Source organism: Tursiops truncatus, unplaced genomic scaffold, assembly GCF_011762595.2.
Source record: "Tursiops truncatus isolate mTurTru1 unplaced genomic scaffold, mTurTru1.mat.Y mat_scaffold_462_arrow_ctg1, whole genome shotgun sequence".
In the NCBI taxonomy this organism is placed as follows: Eukaryota; Metazoa; Chordata; class Mammalia; order Artiodactyla; family Delphinidae; genus Tursiops; species Tursiops truncatus.
Window position 1 is genome coordinate 1 of NW_022983315.1, and position 18,248 is coordinate 18,248.

Consider the following 18,248-nt stretch of genomic DNA (forward strand, 5'->3'; position numbering starts at 1 on the left):
CAGAGGGGCGGGGTGGGGGGGGGCTTTTGTGTCGGAGGGAGCTGTGGAGGGACACTGTCCGGCACACAGGTGGCGCGCCGGGGCTGGGCGGCGGTGGGGGCGGCCATGTGCAGGTCGAGGGGCGCGCGGCCGAAAGGACGGCAGCTGGGCCCGCGCGGAGTCTGTCCGGGCCCGCCACCCCGGGAGCGTCTGGGGTGCGGCTGCTTCCAGGCCGCCTTCCGGCCGCCTGGCCCGGCCGGGCCGGCGGGGAATCGCCCCGCCGGCGCGCGCCGTGGTGGAGGGGCCTGAGGAGGTGGGGCCTGCGGCGGGGCCCGGCGGGGGCGGAGCCGGCGGCCCCCGCCGCGGGCGAGTAAAGGATAAGGCGGAGGAGCGGGAGGCAAAAAGCCTACAGCACCCGGTATTCCCAGGCGGTCTCCCATCCAAGTACTAACCAGGCCCGACCCTGCTTAGCTTCCGAGATCAGACGAGATCGGGCGCGTTCAGGGTGGTATGGCCGTAGACGGGGGCGGGGGCCGCGGCTGCCTCTTGAGGGCCAGTTTCTCGCTGGCGCTGGCGCCTGAACGCCAGCCTGGCGGCCGGCCCGCCCCGGCAGGGCCCCCCTGGCCCGCCCAGGCAGGGGGAACGGAGGTCTCGGGTATCGGGCGGCGGCGGAGGGTTTGGCGACCACCTCCCAGCCAGGGCGGCCGTGACCCAGCAAACCCTTCGGCGCTTGGCGCCCCGCCCAAGATCCCGCACGTCGCCCACAGGGACGTGGCCCCGGAGACTTCAGGGCCCGGGGCCCGCGTCCCTTGGGCATCGGCCCTGCCCGCCCACGCGGCGCTCGGCGCAGCCCGGCCGCAGCCCGGGCCGGCCCTCCTGCCCCGACAGCAGCTGGCCCGAAGCCACTGGGAGCCACCATTGAGTCGCCACGCGGCCCCTCAGCCCCGGCAAGGCCACCCCTGCCCCACACCCCCCGCCGAGCTCAGGACCCCGCCCCTGGTGGCCGGCAGGCCCGGGGAAGCGGCCCCTGCCCTCGATCCCGCTCCCGCACCCGGCCGCGGTGACACGCCAGAGGGGCGGGGTGGTGGTGGGGCTTTAGTCGGAGGGAGCTGTGGAGGGACACTCCGGCACACAGGTGGCGGCGCCGGGACTGGGCGCCGGTGGGGCGGCCAGTGCAGGTCGAGGGGCTCGTGGGCCGAAAGGACGGCAACTGGGCCCGCGGCGGAGTCTGGGTCTGGAGGGCTCTGAGCCTCCATCCGCTCTGGTTCCTCGGGGCTACCGCCCGAAGCCTGGTAGCGCGACACCCCACCGGCCCAGACGTAGCCTCCCCAGCTGTGCTCACAGCGAGTCCAACCGCAGCCTGCACCCCTCCACGGGACACTTGGATTACTCCCGCGATCCCCACGAGGTGCGGCACCCGGCGGGCCGCATGGGCTGAGATCCTGCCCTTGCGGCGCCCTGTGGCCACTCCGCCTCCCTCACGGTACTGGCCGAGGCCTCGACCAGCGGGCCCCGGCTCCCAGCTCAGCGCTGCTCCTCCGCCCCTCTCACCTCCTGCCCGACGTCCAGGCTACCGAGCACCCTCCACCCCGCCCACCTTCATGCCACTCAGCCGGAACCCAGGAGGCAATGCCAACTACCAGGTGTATGACAGTCTGGTGCTGAAGCGGCAACCGCAGGAGGGCCAAGCGCGGGCCAACTCGCTGCTACCTTCCACCTCGGCCTCCAGGCCCTCTCTGCACGGGAGCCAGACTGGGAAAATGAACTTACCAGCAGCAAATGGGGGCGGGGCAGGGGCAGGGGGCGGCAGGGCATGGAGAGAGGAATAAAGAGCGCCAGAGTCCAGGAAACATTGGTGTCTGTGGCTTGGAAGCGCCACTCCTTCTGCCAGCCTGGGTCCCTTTGCTTGGCTTCCTGCAATAAGAAGCCAGTGTCCCCTTCTTGGCCTGAGGGTCCCTTTGGTTTAGTGGCCACAGTTCTGCCAGCAGCCCCTCCTGGTCCTATACCATGCACTAAGTACATCTGCAGCTGCAGACTCCAAACCCCTGGTCTCTGGGCACCTCCTCTGTGTCTCAGCTGTCCCTGTCCACAGAGAGCCTCATACAAGAAGTTGCTTCCAAACTGGAGGTTCCACATCTGGCAGGTCCAGCTCCAGGCCAGTGAAGGGCATGAAGAAGGCTGAGGCTCTGGACTCCAGCCAGGCCTTCAGCAGGCCTGAGGCCAAGGTCTTCCTAGTCTCAAGAGGGGCCAAGAGACGCAATGTGTCATTTGAACAAGTGAGTCAGCGGGCGGTGAGCGAATGAATGACCCGCGCGAGGGGATGTATGCCGGCCACCGGGCCCTGTTTGACTGTCCAGGCTCAGCTTACCTGACCCTGGTTACCAGGGAATGCCACTCTGGGCCCTCCTTTTCATCCCCCTCCCTCACTGTGACCTCACCACCTGCCCCATTATGACCCAGTCTGGCTCCCAGTTAAAACTGGAGGGCAGGGGGCCGGCAGTCCTGGGACCAACGGCCATGGGTGAGCGAAACTACTACCGAGCCGAGCCGTTCACTGGCCCCATCCCCAGGAAATGCCAGGAGCAAGGATACTCAATTCTTCTGATCCCGGTCAGCTTCATCTTGCTCAACGTGGGGATCAACGTGGTGACTATGGTCAGGGCAGGATCTGTGCAGCGCGGTTGGGGGAGCCCTGGGGTCTTGAAGGGGCTGAGGTGGGAGGGCTGCTGGGGTGTGACCGGACAAGGGTTGGATTTCAGGGCTCACCTCTGCTCCCGGCCTCCCCCCTCCCCTTCTTCCCTCAACTCTGGAGCATCTGAGAGATTCTTGCGGGCACTTTTCAATCGTATTTTCCACAAAGGTGAGTGGGCGCCGGCGTGGGTTCAGGGGATGTGGGCCTGTCCCCTTTCTTCTATCCCTGCCTTGATTCTCACCCCTCAGGAACCCAGGCCCTGACCCATCTCGCCTTTCCCACAGACAGCAAGCCAGCTGTGTAGGCAGCCATCGCATGTGCATGCGCTGCTCCGTGGATCCAAGAACCTGTGCTCAAGAGTTTCTTCCCGCTTCTGCCATCGCCCAAGCTTCCTGCTCGGGCAGGCAAACCACCTTGACTACTGCCTGCAGCGGGGCCCGGCGGGGGCGGAGCCGGCGGCCCCCGCCGCGGCCGAGTAAAGGAGAAGGCGGCGGAGCGGGAGGCAAAAAGCCTACAGCACCCGGTATTCCCAGGCGGTCTCCCATCAAGTACTAACCAGGCCCGACCTGCTTAGCTTCCGAGATCAGACGAGATCGGGCGCGTTCAGGGTGGTATGGCCGTAGACGGGGGCGGGGCCGCGGGCTGCCTCTTGAGGGCCAGTTTCGCTGGCGCTGGCGCCTGAACGCCAGCCTGGCGGCCGGCCCGCCCCGCAGGGCCCCCTGGCCCGCCCAGGCAGGGGGAACGGAGGTCTCGGGTATCGGGCGGCGGCGGAGGGTTTGGCGACCACCTCCCAGCCCAGGGCGGCCGTGACCCAGCAAACCCTTCGGCGCTTGGCGCCCCGCCCAAGATCCCGCACGTCGCTCACAGGGACGTGGCCCGGAGGCTTCAGGGCCCGGGGCCCGCGGTCCCTTGGGCATCGGCCCTGCCCGCCCACGCGGCGCTCGGCGCAGCCCGGGCCGCAGCCCGGGCCGGCCCTCCTGCCCGACAGCAGCTGGCCCGAAGCCACTGGAGTCACCATTGAGTCGCCACGGCCCCTCAGCCCCGGCAAGGCCACCCTTGCCCCCACACCCCCGCCGAGTTCAGGACCCCGCCCCTGGTGGCCGGCAGGCCCGGGGAAGCGGCCCCTGCCCTCGATCCCGCTCCCGCACCCGGCCGCGGTGACACGCCAGAGGGCGGGGTGGGGGGGGGCTTTTGTCGGAGGGAGCTGTGGAGGGACACTCCGGCACACAGGTGGCAGCGCCGGGGCTGGGCGCCGGTGGGGGCGGCCAGGTGCAGGTCGAGGGGCTCGCGGGCCGAAAGGACGGCAGCTGGGCCCGCGGCGGAGTCTGGGTCCGGGCCGGCCACCCCGGGAGCGTCTGGGGTGCGGCTGCCTTCCAGGGCCGCCTTCTGGCCGCCTGGCCGGCCGGGCCGGCGGGGAGCGCCCCCGCCGGCGCGCCGTGGTGGGAGGGGCCTGAGGAGGTGGGGCCTGCAGCGGGGCCCGGCGGGGGCGGAGCCGGCGGCCCCCGCCGCGGGCGAGTAAAGGAGAAGGCGGGAGGAGCGGGAGGCAAAAAGCCTACAGCACCCGGTATTCCCAGGCGGTCTCCCATCCAAGTACTAACCAGGCCCGACCCTGCTTAGCTTCCGAGATCAGACGAGATCGGGCGCGTTCAGGGTGGTATGGCCGTAGACGGGGCGGGGGCCGCGGGCTGCCTCTTGAGGGCCAGTTTCGCTGGCGCTGGCGCCTGAACGCCAGCCTGGCGGCCGGCCCGCCCCGGCAGGGCCCCCTGGCCGCCCAGGCAGGGGGAACGGAGGTCTCGGGTATCGGGCGGCGGCGGAGGGTTTGGCGACCACCTCCCAGCCCAGGGCGGCCGTGACCCAGCAAACCCTTCGGCGCTTGGCGCCCCGCCCAAGATCCCGCACGTCGCCCACAGGGACGTGGCCCCGGAGACTTCAGGGCCCGGGGCCCGCGGTCCCTTTGGCATCGGCCCTGCCCGCCCACGCGGCGCTCGGCGCAGCCCGGCCGCAGCCCGGGCCGGCCCTCCTGCCCGACAGCAGCTGGCCCGAAGCCACTGGGAGCCACCATTGAGTCGCCACGGCCCCTCAGCCGGCAAGGCCACCCCTGCCCCACACCCCCCGCCGAGCTCAGGACCCCGCCCCTGGTGGCCGGCAGGCCCGGGGAAGCGGCCCCTGCCCTCGATCCCGCTCCCGCACCCGGCCGCGGTGACACGCCAGAGGGGCGGGGTGGTGGTGGGGCTTTAGTCGGAGGAGCTGTGGAGGGACACTCCGGCACACAGGTGGCGGCGCCGGGACTGGGCGCCGGTGGGGGCGGCCAGGTGCAGGTCGAGGGGCTCGTGGGCCGAAAGGACGGCAACTGGGCCCGCGGCGGAGTCTGGGTCTGGAGGGCTCTGAGCCTCCATCCGCTCTGGTTCCTCGGGGCTACCGGCCCGAAGCCTGGTAGCGCGACACCCCACCGGCCCACAGACGTAGCCTCCCCAGCTGTGCTCACAGCGAGTCCAACCGCAGCCTGCACCCCTCCACGGGACACTTGGATTACTCCCGCGATCCCCACGAGTGCGGCACCCGGCGGCCGCATGGGCTGAGATCCTGCCCTTGCGGCGCCCTGTGCCACCTCCGCCTCCCTCACGGTACTGGCCGAGGCCTCGGACCAGCGGGCCCCGGCTCCCAGCTCAGCGCTGCTCCTCCGCCCCTCTCACCTCCTGCCCGACGTCCAGGCTACCGAGCACCCTCCACCCCCGCCCACCTTCATGCCACTCAGCCGGAACCCAGGAGGCAATGCCAACTACCAGGTGTATGACAGTCTGGTGCTGAAGCGGCAACCGCAGGAGGGCCAAGCGCGGGCCAACTCGCTGCTACCTTCCACCTCGCCTCCAGGCCCTCTCTGCACGGGAGCCAGACTGGAAAATGAACTTCCCCGCCGCAATTGGGGGCGGGGGCCGGGGCGGGGGGCGGCAGGGCATGGAGAGAGGAATAAAGAGCGCCAGAGTCCAGGAAACATTGGTGGTCTGTGGCTTGGAAGCGCCACTCCTTCTGCCAGCCTGGTCCCTTTGCTTGGCTTCCTGCAATAAGAAGCCAGTGTCCCCTTCTTGGCCTGAGGGTCCCTTTGGTTTAGTGGCCACAGTTCTGCCAGCAGGCCCCTCCTGGTCCTATACCATGCACTAAGTACATCTGCAGCTGCAGACTCCAAACCCCTGGTCTCTGGGCACCTCCTCTGTGTCTCAGCTGTCCCTGTCCACAGAGAGCCTCATACAAGAAGTTGCTTCCAGAACTGGGAGGTTCCACATCTGGGCAGGTCCAGCTCCAGGCCCAGTGAAGGGGCATGAAGAAGGCTGAGCTCTGGACTCCAGCCAGGCCTTCAGCAGGCCTCTGAGGCCAAGGTCTTCCTAGTCTCAAGAGGGGCCAAGAGACGCAATGTGTCATTTGAACAAGTGAGTCAGCGGGCGGTGAGCGAATGAATGACCGCGCGAGGGGATGTATGCCGGCCACCGGGCCCTGTTTGACTGTCCAGGCTCAGCTTACCTGACCCTGGTTACCAGGGAATGCCACTCTGGGCCCTCCTTTTCATCCCCCTCCCTCACTGTGACCTCACCACCTGCCCCATTATGACCCAGTCTGGCTCCCAGTTAAAACTGGAGGGCAGGGGGCCCAGGCAGTCCTGGGACCAACGGCCATGGGTGAGCGAAACTACTACCGAGCCGAGCCGTTCACTGGCCCCATCCCCAGGAAATGCCAGGAGCAAGGATACTCAATTCTTCTGATCCCGGTCAGCTTCATCTTGCTCAACGTGGGGATCAACGTGGTGACTATGGTCAGGGCAGGATCTGTGCAGCGCGGTTGGGGGAGCCCTGGGGTCTTGAAGGGGCTGAGGTGGGAGGGCTGCTGGGTGTGACCGGACAAGGGTTGGATTTCAGGGCTCACCCTGCTCCCGGCCTCCCCCCTCCCCTTCTTCCCTCAACTCTGGAGGCATCTGAAGAGATTCTTGCGGGCACTTTTCACATCGTATTTTCCACAAAGGTGAGTGGGCGCCGGCGTGGGTTCAGGGGATGTGGGCCTGTCCCCTTTCTTCTATCCCTGCCTTGATTCTCAGCCCCTCAGGAACCCAGGCCCTGACCCATCTCGCCTTTCCCCACAGACAAGCAAGCCAGCTGTGTAGGCAGCCATCGCATGTGCATGCGCTGCTCCGTGGATCCCAAGAACCTGTGCTCAAGAGTTTCTTCCCGCTTCTGCCATCGCCCAAGCTTCCTGCTCGGGCAGGCAAACCACCTTGACTACTGCCTGCAGCGGGGCCCGGCGGGGGCGGAGCCGGCGGCCCCCGCGCGGGCGAGTAAAGGAGAAGGTGGGCGGAGCGGGAGGCAAAAAGCCCACAGCACCCGGTATTCCCAGGCGGTCTCCCATCCAAGTACTAACCAGGCCCGACCCTGCTTAGCTTCCGAGATCAGACGAGATCGGGCGCGTTCAGGGTGGTATGGCCGTAGACGGGGGCGGGGGCCGCGGGCTGCCTCTTGAGGGCCAGTTTCGCTGGCGCTGGCGCCTGAACGCCAGCCTGGCGGCCGGCCCGCCCCGGCAGGGCCCCCTGGCCCGCCCAGGCAGGGGGAACGGAGGTCTCGGGTATCGGGCGGCGGCGGAGGGTTTGGCGACCACCTCCCAGCCCAGGGCGGCCGTGACCCAGCAAACCCTTCGGCGCTTGGCGCCCCGCCCAAGATCCCGCACGTCGCTCACAGGGACGTGGCCCCGGAGGCTTCAGGGCCCGGGGCCCGCGGTCCCTTGGGCATCGGCCCTGCCCGCCCACGCGGCGCTCGGCGCAGCCCGGGCCGCAGCCCGGGCCGGCCCTCCTGCCCGACAGCAGCTGGCCCGAAGCCACTGGGAGTCACCATTGAGTCGCCACGGCCCCTCAGCCCCGGCAAGGCCACCCCTGCCCCACACCCCCCGCCGAGCTCAGGACCCCGCCCCTGGTGGCCGGCAGGCCCGGGGAAGCGGCCCCTGCCCTCGATCCCGCTCCCGCACCCGGCCGCGGTGACACGCCAGAGGGGCGGGGTGGGGGGGGGCTTTTGTCGGAGGGAGCTGTGGAGGGACACTCCGGCACACAGGTGGCAGCGCCGGGGCTGGGCGCCGGTGGGGGCGGCCAGGTGCAGGTCGAGGGGCTCGCGGGCCGAAAGGACGGCAGCTGGGCCCGCGGCGGAGTCTGGGTCCGGGCCGGCCACCCCGGGAGCGTCTGGGGTGCGGCTGCCTTCCAGGGCCGCCTTCTGGCCGCCTGGCCGGCCGGGCCGGCGGGGAGCGCCCCCGCCGGCGCGCGCCGTGGTGGGAGGGGCCTGAGGAGGTGGGGCCTGCAGCGGGGCCCGGCGGGGGCGGAGCCGGCGGCCCCCGCCGCGGGCGAGTAAAGGAGAAGGCGGGAGGAGCGGGGAGGCAAAAAGCCTACAGCACCCGGTATTCCCAGGCGGTCTCCCATCCAAGTACTAACCAGGCCCGACCCTGCTTAGCTTCCGAGATCAGACGAGATCGGGCGCGTTCAGGGTGGTATGGCCGTAGACGGGGGCGGGGGCCGCGGGCTGCCTCTTGAGGGCCAGTTTCGCTGGCGCTGGCGCCTGAACGCCAGCCTGGCGGCCGGCCCGCCCCGGCAGGGCCCCCTGGCCCGCCCAGGCAGGGGGAACGGAGGTCTCGGGTATCGGGCGGCGGCGGAGGGTTTGGCGACCACCTCCCAGCCCAGGGCGGCCGTGACCCAGCAAACCCTTCGGCGCTTGGCGCCCCGCCCAAGATCCCGCACGTCGCCCACAGGGACGTGGCCCCGGAGACTTCAGGGCCCGGGGCCCGCGGTCCCTTGGGCATCGGCCCTGCCCGCCCACGCGGCGCTCGGCGCAGCCCGGCCACAGCCCGGGCCGGCCCTCCTGCCCGACAGCAGCTGGCCCGAAGCCACTGGGAGCCACCATTGAGTCGCCACGGCCCCTCAGCCCCGGCAAGGCCACCCCTGCCCCACACCCCCCGCCGAGCTCAGGACCCCGCCCCTGGTGGCCGGCAGGCCCGGGGAAGCGGCCCCTGCCCTCGATCCCGCTCCCGCACCCGGCCGCGGTGACACGCCAGAGGGGCGGGGTGGGGGGGGGCTTTTGTCGGAGGGAGCTGTGGAGGGACACTCCGGCACACAGGTGGCAGCGCCGGGGCTGGGCGCCGGTGGGGGCGGCCAGGTGCAGGTCGAGGGGCTCGCGGGCCGAAAGGACGGCAGCTGGGCCCGCGGCGGAGTCTGGGTCCGGGCCGGCCACCCCGGGAGCGTCTGGGGTGCGGCTGCCTTCCAGGGCCGCCTTCTGGCCGCCTGGCCGGCCGGGCCGGCGGGGAGCGCCCCCGCCGGCGCGCGCCGTGGTGGGAGGGGCCTGAGGAGGTGGGGCCTGCAGCGGGGCCCGGCGGGGGCGGAGCCGGCGGCCCCCGCCGCGGGCGAGTAAAGGAGAAGGCGGGAGGAGCGGGAGGCAAAAAGCCTACAGCACCCGGTATTCCCAGGCGGTCTCCCATCCAAGTACTAACCAGGCCCGACCCTGCTTAGCTTCCGAGATCAGACGAGATCGGGCGCGTTCAGGGTGGTATGGCCGTAGACGGGGGCGGGGGCCGCGGGCTGCCTCTTGAGGGCCAGTTTCGCTGGCGCTGGCGCCTGAACGCCAGCCTGGCGGCCGGCCCCGCCCCGGCAGGGCCCCCTGGCCCGCCCAGGCAGGGGGAACGGAGGTCTCGGGTATCGGGCGGCGGCGGAGGGTTTGGCGACCACCTCCCAGCCCAGGGCGGCCGTGACCCAGCAAACCCTTCGGCGCTTGGCGCCCCGCCCAAGATCCCGCACGTCGCCCACAGGGACGTGGCCCCGGAGACTTCAGGGCCCGGGGCCCGCGGTCCCTTGGGCATCGGCCCTGCCCGCCCACGCGGCGCTCGGCGCAGCCCGGCCACAGCCCGGGCCGGCCCTCCTGCCCGACAGCAGCTGGCCCGAAGCCACTGGGAGCCACCATTGAGTCGCCACGGCCCCTCAGCCCCGGCAAGGCCACCCCTGCCCCACACCCCCCGCCGAGCTCAGGACCCCGCCCCTGGTGGCCGGCAGGCCCGGGGAAGCGGCCCCTGCCCTCGATCCCGCTCCCGCACCCGGCGCGCGGTGACACGCCAGAGGGGCGGGGTGGTGGTGGGGCTTTAGTCGGAGGGAGCTGTGGAGGGACACTCCGGCACACAGGTGGCGGCGCCGGGACTGGGCGCCGGTGGGGGCGGCCAGGTGCAGGTCGAGGGGCTCGTGGGCCGAAAGGACGGCACCTGGGCCCGCGGCGCAGTCTGGGTCTGGAGGGCTCTGAGCCTCCATCCGCTCTGGTTCCTCGGGGCTACCGGCCCGAAGCCTGGTAGCGCGACACCCCACCGGCCCACAGACGTAGCCTCCCCAGCTGTGCTCACAGCGAGTCCAACCGCAGCCTGCACCCCTCCACGGGACACTTGGATTACTCCCGCGATCCCCACGAGGTGCGGCACCCGGCGGCCGCATGGGCTGAGATCCTGCCCTTGCGGCGCCCTGTGGCCACCTCCGCCTCCCTCACGGTACTGGCCGAGGCCTCGGACCAGCGGGCCCCGGCTCCCAGCTCAGCGCTGCTCCTCCGCCCCTCTCACCTCCTGCCCGACGTCCAGGCTACCGAGCACCCTCCACCCCCGCCCACCTTCATGCCACTCAGCCGGAACCCAGGAGGCAATGCCAACTACCAGGTGTATGACAGTCTGGTGCTGAAGCGGCAACCGCAGGAGGGCCAAGCGCGGGCCAACTCGCTGCTACCTTCCACCTCGGCCTCCAGGCCCTCTCTGCACGGGAGCCAGACTGGGAAAATGAACTTACCAGCAGCAAATGGGGGGGGGGGGCAGGGGCTGGGGGCGGCAGGGCATGGAGAGAGGAATAAAGAGCGCCAGAGTCCAGGAAACATTGGTGGTCTGTGGCTTGGAAGCGCCACTCCTTCTGCCAGCCTGGGTCCCTTTGCTTGGCTTCCTGCAATAAGAAGCCAGTGTCCCCTTCTTGGCCTGAGGGTCCCTTTGGTTTAGTGGCCACAGTTCTGCCAGCAGGCCCCTCCTGGTCCTATACCATGCACTAAGTACATCTGCAGCTGCAGACTCCAAACCCCTGGTCTCTGGGCACCTCCTCTGTGTCTCAGCTGTCCCTGTCCACAGAGAGCCTCATACAAGAAGTTGCTTCCAAACTGGGAGGTTCCACATCTGGGCAGGTCCAGCTCCAGGCCCAGTGAAGGGCATGAAGAAGGCTGAGGCTCTGGACTCCAGCCAGGCCTTCAGCAGGCCTCTGAGGCCAAGGTCTTCCTAGTCTCAAGAGGGGCCAAGAGACGCAATGTGTCATTTGAACAAGTGAGTCAGCGGGCGGTGAGCGAATGAATGACCGCGCGAGGGGATGTATGCCGGCCACCGGGCCCTGTTTGACTGTCCAGGCTCAGCTTACCTGACCCTGGTTACCAGGGAATGCCACTCTGGGCCCTCCTTTTCATCCCCCTCCCTCACTGTGACCTCACCACCTGCCCCATTATGACCCAGTCTGGCTCCCAGTTAAAACTGGAGGGCAGGGGGGCCCAGGCAGTCCTGGGACCAACGGCCATGGGTGAGCGAAACTACTACCGAGCCGAGCCGTTCACTGGCCCCATCCCCAGGAAATGCCAGGAGCAAGGATACTCAATTCTTCTGATCCCGGTCAGCTTCATCTTGCTCAACGTGGGGATCAACGTGGTGACTATGGTCAGGGCAGGATCTGTGCAGCGCGGTTGGGGGAGCCCTGGGGTCTTGAAGGGGCTGAGGTGGGAGGGCTGCTGGGGTGTGACCGGACAAGGGTTGGATTTCAGGGCTCACCCTGCTCCCGGCCTCCCCCCTCCCCTTCTTCCCTCAACTCTGGAGGCATCTGAAGAGATTCTTGCGGGCACTTTTCAATCGTATTTTCCACAAAGGTGAGTGGGCGCCGGCGTGGGTTCAGGGGATGTGGGCCTGTCCCCTTTCTTCTATCCCTGCCTTGATTCTCAGCCCCTCAGGAACCCAGGCCCTGACCCATCTCGCCTTTCCCCACAGACAAGCAAGCCAGCTGTGTAGGCAGCCATCGCATGTGCATGCGCTGCTCCGTGGATCCCAAGAACCTGTGCTCAAGAGTTTCTTCCCGCTTCTGCCATCGCCCAAGCTTCCTGCTCGGGCAGGCAAACCACCTTGACTACTGCCTGCAGCGGGGCCCGGCGGGGGCGGAGCCGGCGGCCCCCGCCGCGGGCGAGTAAAGGAGAAGGTGGGCGGAGCGGGAGGCAAAAAGCCTACAGCACCCGGTATTCCAGGCGGTCTCCCATCCAAGTACTAACCAGGCCCGACCCTGCTTAGCTTCCGAGATCAGACGAGATCGGGCGCGTTCAGGGTGGTATGGCCGTAGACGGGGGCGGGGGCCGCGGGCTGCCTCTTGAGGGCCAGTTTCGCTGGCGCTGGCGCCTGAACGCCAGCCTGGCGGCCGGCCCGCCCCGGCAGGGCCCCCTGGCCCGCCCAGGCAGGGGGAACGGAGGTCTCGGGTATCGGGCGGCGGCGGAGGGTTTGGCGACCACCTCCCAGCCCAGGGCGGCCGTGACCCAGCAAACCCTTCGGCGCTTGGCGCCCCGCCCAAGATCCCGCACGTCGCTCACAGGGACGTGGCCCCGGAGGCTTCAGGGCCCGGGGCCCGCGGTCCCTTGGGCATCGGCCCTGCCCGCCCACGCGGCGCTCGGCGCAGCCCGGGCCGCAGCCCGGGCCGGCCCTCCTGCCCGACAGCAGCTGGCCCGAAGCCACTGGGAGTCACCATTGAGTCGCCACGGCCCCTCAGCCCCGGCAAGGCCACCCTTGCCCCCACACCCCCCGCCGAGTTCAGGACCCCGCCCCTGGTGGCCGGCAGGCCCGGGGAAGCGGCCCCTGCCCTCGATCCCGCTCCCGCACCCGGCCGCGGTGACACGCCAGAGGGGCGGGGTGGGGGGGGCTTTTGTCGGAGGGAGCTGTGGAGGGACACTCCGGCACACAGGTGGCAGCGCCGGGGCTGGGCGCCGGTGGGGGCGGCCAGGTGCAGGTCGAGGGGCTCGCGGGCCGAAAGGACGGCAGCTGGGCCCGCGGCGGAGTCTGGGTCCGGGCCGGCCACCCCGGGAGCGTCTGGGGTGCGGCTGCCTTCCAGGGCCGCCTTCTGGCCGCCTGGCCGGCCGGGCCGGCGGGGAGCGCCCCCGCCGGCGCGCGCCGTGGTGGGAGGGGCCTGAGGAGGTGGGGCCTGCAGCGGGGCCCGGCGGGGGCGGAGCCGGCGGCCCCCGCCGCGGGCGAGTAAAGGAGAAGGCGGGAGGAGCGGGAGGCAAAAAGCCTACAGCACCCGGTATTCCCAGGCGGTCTCCCATCCAAGTACTAACCAGGCCCGACCCTGCTTAGCTTCCGAGATCAGACGAGATCGGGCGCGTTCAGGGTGGTATGGCCGTAGACGGGGGCGGGGGCCGCGGGCTGCCTCTTGAGGGCCAGTTTCGCTGGCGCTGGCGCCTGAACGCCAGCCTGGCGGCCGGCCCGCCCCGGCAGGGCCCCCTGGCCCGCCCAGGCAGGGGGAACGGAGGTCTCGGGTATCGGGCGGCGGCGGAGGGTTTGGCGACCACCTCCCAGCCCAGGGCGGCCGTGACCCAGCAAACCCTTCGGCGCTTGGCGCCCCGCCCAAGATCCCGCACGTCGCCCACAGGGACGTGGCCCCGGAGACTTCAGGGCCCGGGGCCCGCGGTCCCTTGGGCATCGGCCCTGCCCGCCCACGCGGCGCTCGGCGCAGCCCGGCCACAGCCCGGGCCGGCCCTCCTGCCCGACAGCAGCTGGCCCGAAGCCACTGGGAGCCACCATTGAGTCGCCACGGCCCCTCAGCCCCGGCAAGGCCACCCCTGCCCCACACCCCCCGCCGAGCTCAGGACCCCGCCCCTGGTGGCCGGCAGGCCCGGGAAGCGGCCCCTGCCCTCGATCCCGCTCCCGCACCCGGCCGCGGTGACACGCCAGAGGGGCGGGGTGGTGGTGGGGCTTTAGTCGGAGGGAGCTGTGGAGGGACACTCCGGCACACAGGTGGCGGCGCCGGGACTGGGCGCCGGTGGGGGCGGCCAGGTGCAGGTCGAGGGGCTCGTGGGCCGAAAGGACGGCAACTGGGCCCGCGGCGGAGTCTGGGTCTGGAGGGCTCTGAGCCTCCATCCGCTCTGGTTCCTCGGGGCTACCGGCCCGAAGCCTGGTAGCGCGACACCCCACCGGCCCACAGACGTAGCCTCCCCAGCTGTGCTCACAGCGAGTCCAACCGCAGCCTGCACCCCTCCACGGGACACTTGGATTACTCCCGCGATCCCCACGAGGTGCGGCACCCGGCGGCCGCATGGGCTGAGATCCTGCCCTTGCGGCGCCCTGTGGCCACCTCCGCCTCCCTCACGGTACTGGCCGAGGCCTCGGACCAGCGGGCCCCGGCTCCCAGCTCAGCGCTGCTCCTCCGCCCCTCTCACCTCCTGCCCGACGTCCAGGCTACCGAGCACCCTCCACCCCCGCCCACCTTCATGCCACTCAGCCGGAACCCAGGAGGCAATGCCAACTACCAGGTGTATGACAGTCTGGTGCTGAAGCGGCAACCGCAGGAGGGCCAAGCGCGGGCCAACTCGCTGCTACCTTCCACCTCGGCCTCCAGGCCCTCTCTGCACGGGAGCCAGACTGGGAAAATGAACTTACCAGCAGCAAATGGGGGCGGGGGCAGGGGCAGGGGGCGGCAGGGCATGGAGAGAGGAATAAAGAGCGCCAGAGTCCAGGAAACATTGGTGGTCTGTGGCTTGGAAGCGCCACTCCTTCTGCCAGCCTGGGTCCCTTTGCTTGGCTTCCTGCAATAAGAAGCCAGTGTCCCCTTCTTGGCCTGAGGGTCCCTTTGGTTTAGTGGCCACAGTTCTGCCAGCAGGCCCCTCCTGGTCCTATACCATGCACTAAGTACATCTGCAGCTGCAGACTCCAAACCCCTGGTCTCTGGGCACCTCCTCTGTGTCTCAGCTGTCCCTGTCCACAGAGAGCCTCATACAAGAAGTTGCTTCCAAACTGGGAGGTTCCACATCTGGGCAGGTCCAGCTCCAGGCCCAGTGAAGGGCATGAAGAAGGCTGAGGCTCTGGACTCCAGCCAGGCCTTCAGCAGGCCTCTGAGGCCAAGGTCTTCCTAGTCTCAAGAGGGGCCAAGAGACGCAATGTGTCATTTGAACAAGTGAGTCAGCGGGCGGTGAGCGAATGAATGACCGCGCGAGGGGATGTATGCCGGCCACCGGGCCCTGTTTGACTGTCCAGGCTCAGCTTACCTGACCCTGGTTACCAGGGAATGCCACTCTGGGGCCCTCCTTTTCATCCCCCTCCCTCACTGTGACCTCACCACCTGCCCCATTATGACCCAGTCTGGCTCCCAGTTAAAACTGGAGGGCAGGGGGCCCAGGCAGTCCTGGGACCAACGGCCATGGGTGAGCGAAACTACTACCGAGCCGAGCCGTTCACTGGCCCCATCCCCAGGAAATGCCAGGAGCAAGGATACTCAATTCTTCTGATCCCGGTCAGCTTCATCTTGCTCAACGTGGGGATCAACGTGGTGACTATGGTCAGGGCAGGATCTGTGCAGCGCGGTTGGGGGAGCCCTGGGGTCTTGAAGGGGCTGAGGTGGGAGGGCTGCTGGGGTGTGACCGGACAAGGGTTGGATTTCAGGGCTCACCCTGCTCCCGGCCTCCCCCCTCCCCTTCTTCCCTCAACTCTGGAGGCATCTGAAGAGATTCTTGCGGGCACTTTTCAATCGTATTTTCCACAAAGGTGAGTGGGCGCCGGCGTGGGTTCAGGGGATGTGGGCCTGTCCCCTTTCTTCTATCCCTGCCTTGATTCTCAGCCCCTCAGGAACCCAGGCCCTGACCCATCTCGCCTTTCCCCACAGACAAGCAAGCCAGCTGTGTAGGCAGCCATCGCATGCGCATGCGCTGCTCCGTGGATCCCAAGAACCTGTGCTCAAGAGTTTCTTCCCGCTTCTGCCATCGCCCAAGCTTCCTGCTCGGGCAGGCAAACCACCTTGACTACTGCCTGCAGCGGGGCCCGGCGGGGGCGGAGCCGGCGGCCCCCGCCGCGGGCGAGTAAAGGAGAAGGCGGGCGGAGCGGGAGGCAAAAAGCCTACAGCACCCGGTATTCCCAGGCGGTCTCCCATCCAAGTACTAACCAGGCCCGACCCTGCTTAGCTTCCGAGATCAGACGAGATCGGGCGCGTTCAGGGTGGTATGGCCGTAGACGGGGGCGGGGGCCGCGGGCTGCCTCTTGAGGGCCAGTTTCGCTGGCGCTGGCGCCCTGAACGCCAGCCTGGCGGCCGGCCCGCCCCGGCAGGGCCCCCTGGCCCGCCCAGGCAGGGGGAACGGAGGTCTCGGGTATCGGGCGGCGGCGGAGGGTTTGGCGACCACCTCCCAGCCCAGGGCGGCCGTGACCCAGCAAACCCTTCGGCGCTTGGCGCCCCGCCCAAGATCCCGCACGTCGCTCACAGGGACGTGGCCCCGGAGGCTTCAGGGCCCGGGGCCCGCGGTCCCTTGGGCATCGGCCCTGCCCGCCCACGCGGCGCTCGGCGCAGCCCGGGCCGCAGCCCGGGCCGGCCCTCCTGCCCGACAGCAGCTGGCCCGAAGCCACTGGGAGTCACCATTGAGTCGCCACGGCCCCTCAGCCCCGGCAAGGCCACCCTTGCCCCCACACCCCCCGCCGAGTTCAGGACCCCGCCCCTGGTGGCCGGCAGGCCCGGGGAAGCGGCCCCTGCCCTCGATCCCGCTCCCGCACCCGGCCGCGGTGACACGCCAGAGGGGCGGGGTGGGGGGGGGCTTTGTCGGAGGGAGCTGTGGAGGGACACTCCGGCACACAGGTGGCAGCGCCGGGGCTGGGCGCCGGTGGGGGCGGCCAGGTGCAGGTCGAGGGGCTCGCGGGCCGAAAGGACGGCAGCTGGGCCCGCGGCGGAGTCTGGGTCCGGGCCGGCCACCCCGGGAGCGTCTGGGGTGCGGCTGCCTTCCAGGGCCGCCTTCTGGCCGCCTGGCCGGCCGGGCCGGCGGGGAGCGCCCCCGCCGGCGCGCGCCGTGGTGGGAGGGGCCTGAGGAGGTGGGGCCTGCAGCGGGGCCCGGCGGGGGCGGAGCCGGCGGCCCCCGCCGCGGGCGAGTAAAGGAGAAGGCGGGAGGAGCGGGAGGCAAAAAGCCTACAGCACCCGGTATTCCCAGGCGGTCTCCCATCCAAGTACTAACCAGGCCCGACCCTGCTTAAGCTTCCGAGATCAGACGAGATCGGGCGCGTTCAGGGTGGTATGGCCGTAGACGGGGGCGGGGGCCGCGGGCTGCCTCTTGAGGGCCAGTTTCGCTGGCGCTGGCGCCTGAACGCCAGCCTGGCGGCCGGCCCGCCCCGGCAGGGCCCCCTGGCCCGCCCAGGCAGGGGGAACGGAGGTCTCGGGTATCGGGCGGCGGCGGAGGGTTTGGCGACCACCTCCCAGCCCAGGGCGGCCGTGACCCAGCAAACCCTTCGGCGCTTGGCGCCCCGCCCAAGATCCCGCACGTCGCCCACAGGGACGTGGCCCCGGAGACTTCAGGGCCCGGGGCCCGCGGTCCCTTGGGCATCGGCCCTGCCCGCCCACGCGGCGCTCGGCGCAGCCCGGCCGCAGCCCGGGCCGGCCCTCCTGCCCGACAGCAGCTGGCCCGAAGCCACTGGGAGCCACCATTGAGTCGCCACGGCCCCTCAGCCCCGGCAAGGCCACCCCTGCCCCACACCCCCCGCCGAGCTCAGGACCCCGCCCCTGGTGGCCGGCAGGCCCGGGGAAGCGGCCCCTGCCCTCGATCCCGCTCCCGCACCCGGCCGCGGTGACACGCCAGAGGGGCGGGGTGGTGGTGGGGCTTTAGTCGGAGGGAGCTGTGGAGGGACACTCCGGCACACAGGTGGCGGCGCCGGGACTGGGCGCCGGTGGGGGCGGCCAGGTGCAGGTCGAGGGGCTCGTGGGCCGAAAGGACGGCAACTGGGCCCGCGGCGGAGTCTGGGTCTGGAGGGCTCTGAGCCTCCATCCGCTCTGGTTCCTCGGGGCTACCGGCCCGAAGCCTGGTAGCGCGACACCCCACCGGCCCACAGACGTAGCCTCCCCAGCTGTGCTCACAGCGAGTCCAACCGCAGCCTGCACCCCTCCACGGGACACTTGGATTACTCCCGCGATCCCCACGAGGTGCGGCACCCGGCGGCCGCATGGGCTGAGATCCTGCCCTTGCGGCGCCCTGTGGCCACCTCCGCCTCCCTCACGGTACTGGCCGAGGCCTCGGACCAGCGGGCCCCGGCTCCCAGCTCAGCGCTGCTCCTCCGCCCCTCTCACCTCCTGCCCGACGTCCAGGCTACCGAGCACCCTCCACCCCCGCCCACCTTCATGCCACTCAGCCGGAACCCAGGAGGCAATGCCAACTACCAGGTGTATGACAGTCTGGTGCTGAAGCGGCAACCGCAGGAGGGCCAAGCGCGGGCCAACTCGCTGCTACCTTCCACCTCGGCCTCCAGGCCCTCTCTGCACGGGAGCCAGACTGGGAAAATGAACTTACCAGCAGCAAATGGG

General features: G+C 70.1%; 10 non-coding genes across 10 annotated transcripts; all 10 read right to left on the reverse strand.

Moving 5' to 3' along the window:
- Positions 1 to 382: 382 nt before the first annotated feature.
- LOC117310867 (5S ribosomal RNA) lies at positions 383 to 501 on the reverse strand. The gene has a single exon (XR_004524901.1). It is a non-coding gene; the product is annotated as a 5S ribosomal RNA (ribosomal RNA).
- A 2,678-nt stretch (positions 502 to 3,179) lies between these two features.
- LOC117310893 (5S ribosomal RNA) lies at positions 3,180 to 3,296 on the reverse strand. The gene has a single exon (XR_004524927.1). It is a non-coding gene; the product is annotated as a 5S ribosomal RNA (ribosomal RNA).
- A 924-nt stretch (positions 3,297 to 4,220) lies between these two features.
- On the reverse strand, positions 4,221 to 4,339 carry LOC117310878 (5S ribosomal RNA). The gene has a single exon (XR_004524912.1). It is a non-coding gene; the product is annotated as a 5S ribosomal RNA (ribosomal RNA).
- A 2,687-nt stretch (positions 4,340 to 7,026) lies between these two features.
- Positions 7,027 to 7,145, reverse strand: LOC117310884 (5S ribosomal RNA). The gene has a single exon (XR_004524918.1). It is a non-coding gene; the product is annotated as a 5S ribosomal RNA (ribosomal RNA).
- Positions 7,146 to 8,077: 932 nt separating this feature from the next.
- LOC117310889 (5S ribosomal RNA) lies at positions 8,078 to 8,196 on the reverse strand. Its single transcript, XR_004524923.1, has one exon. It is a non-coding gene; the product is annotated as a 5S ribosomal RNA (ribosomal RNA).
- A 930-nt stretch (positions 8,197 to 9,126) lies between these two features.
- LOC117310894 (5S ribosomal RNA) lies at positions 9,127 to 9,245 on the reverse strand. The gene has a single exon (XR_004524928.1). It is a non-coding gene; the product is annotated as a 5S ribosomal RNA (ribosomal RNA).
- Positions 9,246 to 11,946: 2,701 nt separating this feature from the next.
- Positions 11,947 to 12,064, reverse strand: LOC117310891 (5S ribosomal RNA). The gene has a single exon (XR_004524925.1). It is a non-coding gene; the product is annotated as a 5S ribosomal RNA (ribosomal RNA).
- Positions 12,065 to 12,995: 931 nt separating this feature from the next.
- Positions 12,996 to 13,114, reverse strand: LOC117310895 (5S ribosomal RNA). The gene has a single exon (XR_004524929.1). It is a non-coding gene; the product is annotated as a 5S ribosomal RNA (ribosomal RNA).
- Positions 13,115 to 15,811: 2,697 nt separating this feature from the next.
- LOC117310868 (5S ribosomal RNA) lies at positions 15,812 to 15,930 on the reverse strand. Its single transcript, XR_004524902.1, has one exon. It is a non-coding gene; the product is annotated as a 5S ribosomal RNA (ribosomal RNA).
- Positions 15,931 to 16,862: 932 nt separating this feature from the next.
- On the reverse strand, positions 16,863 to 16,982 carry LOC117310890 (5S ribosomal RNA). Its single transcript, XR_004524924.1, has one exon. It is a non-coding gene; the product is annotated as a 5S ribosomal RNA (ribosomal RNA).
- Positions 16,983 to 18,248: the final 1,266 nt, after the last annotated feature.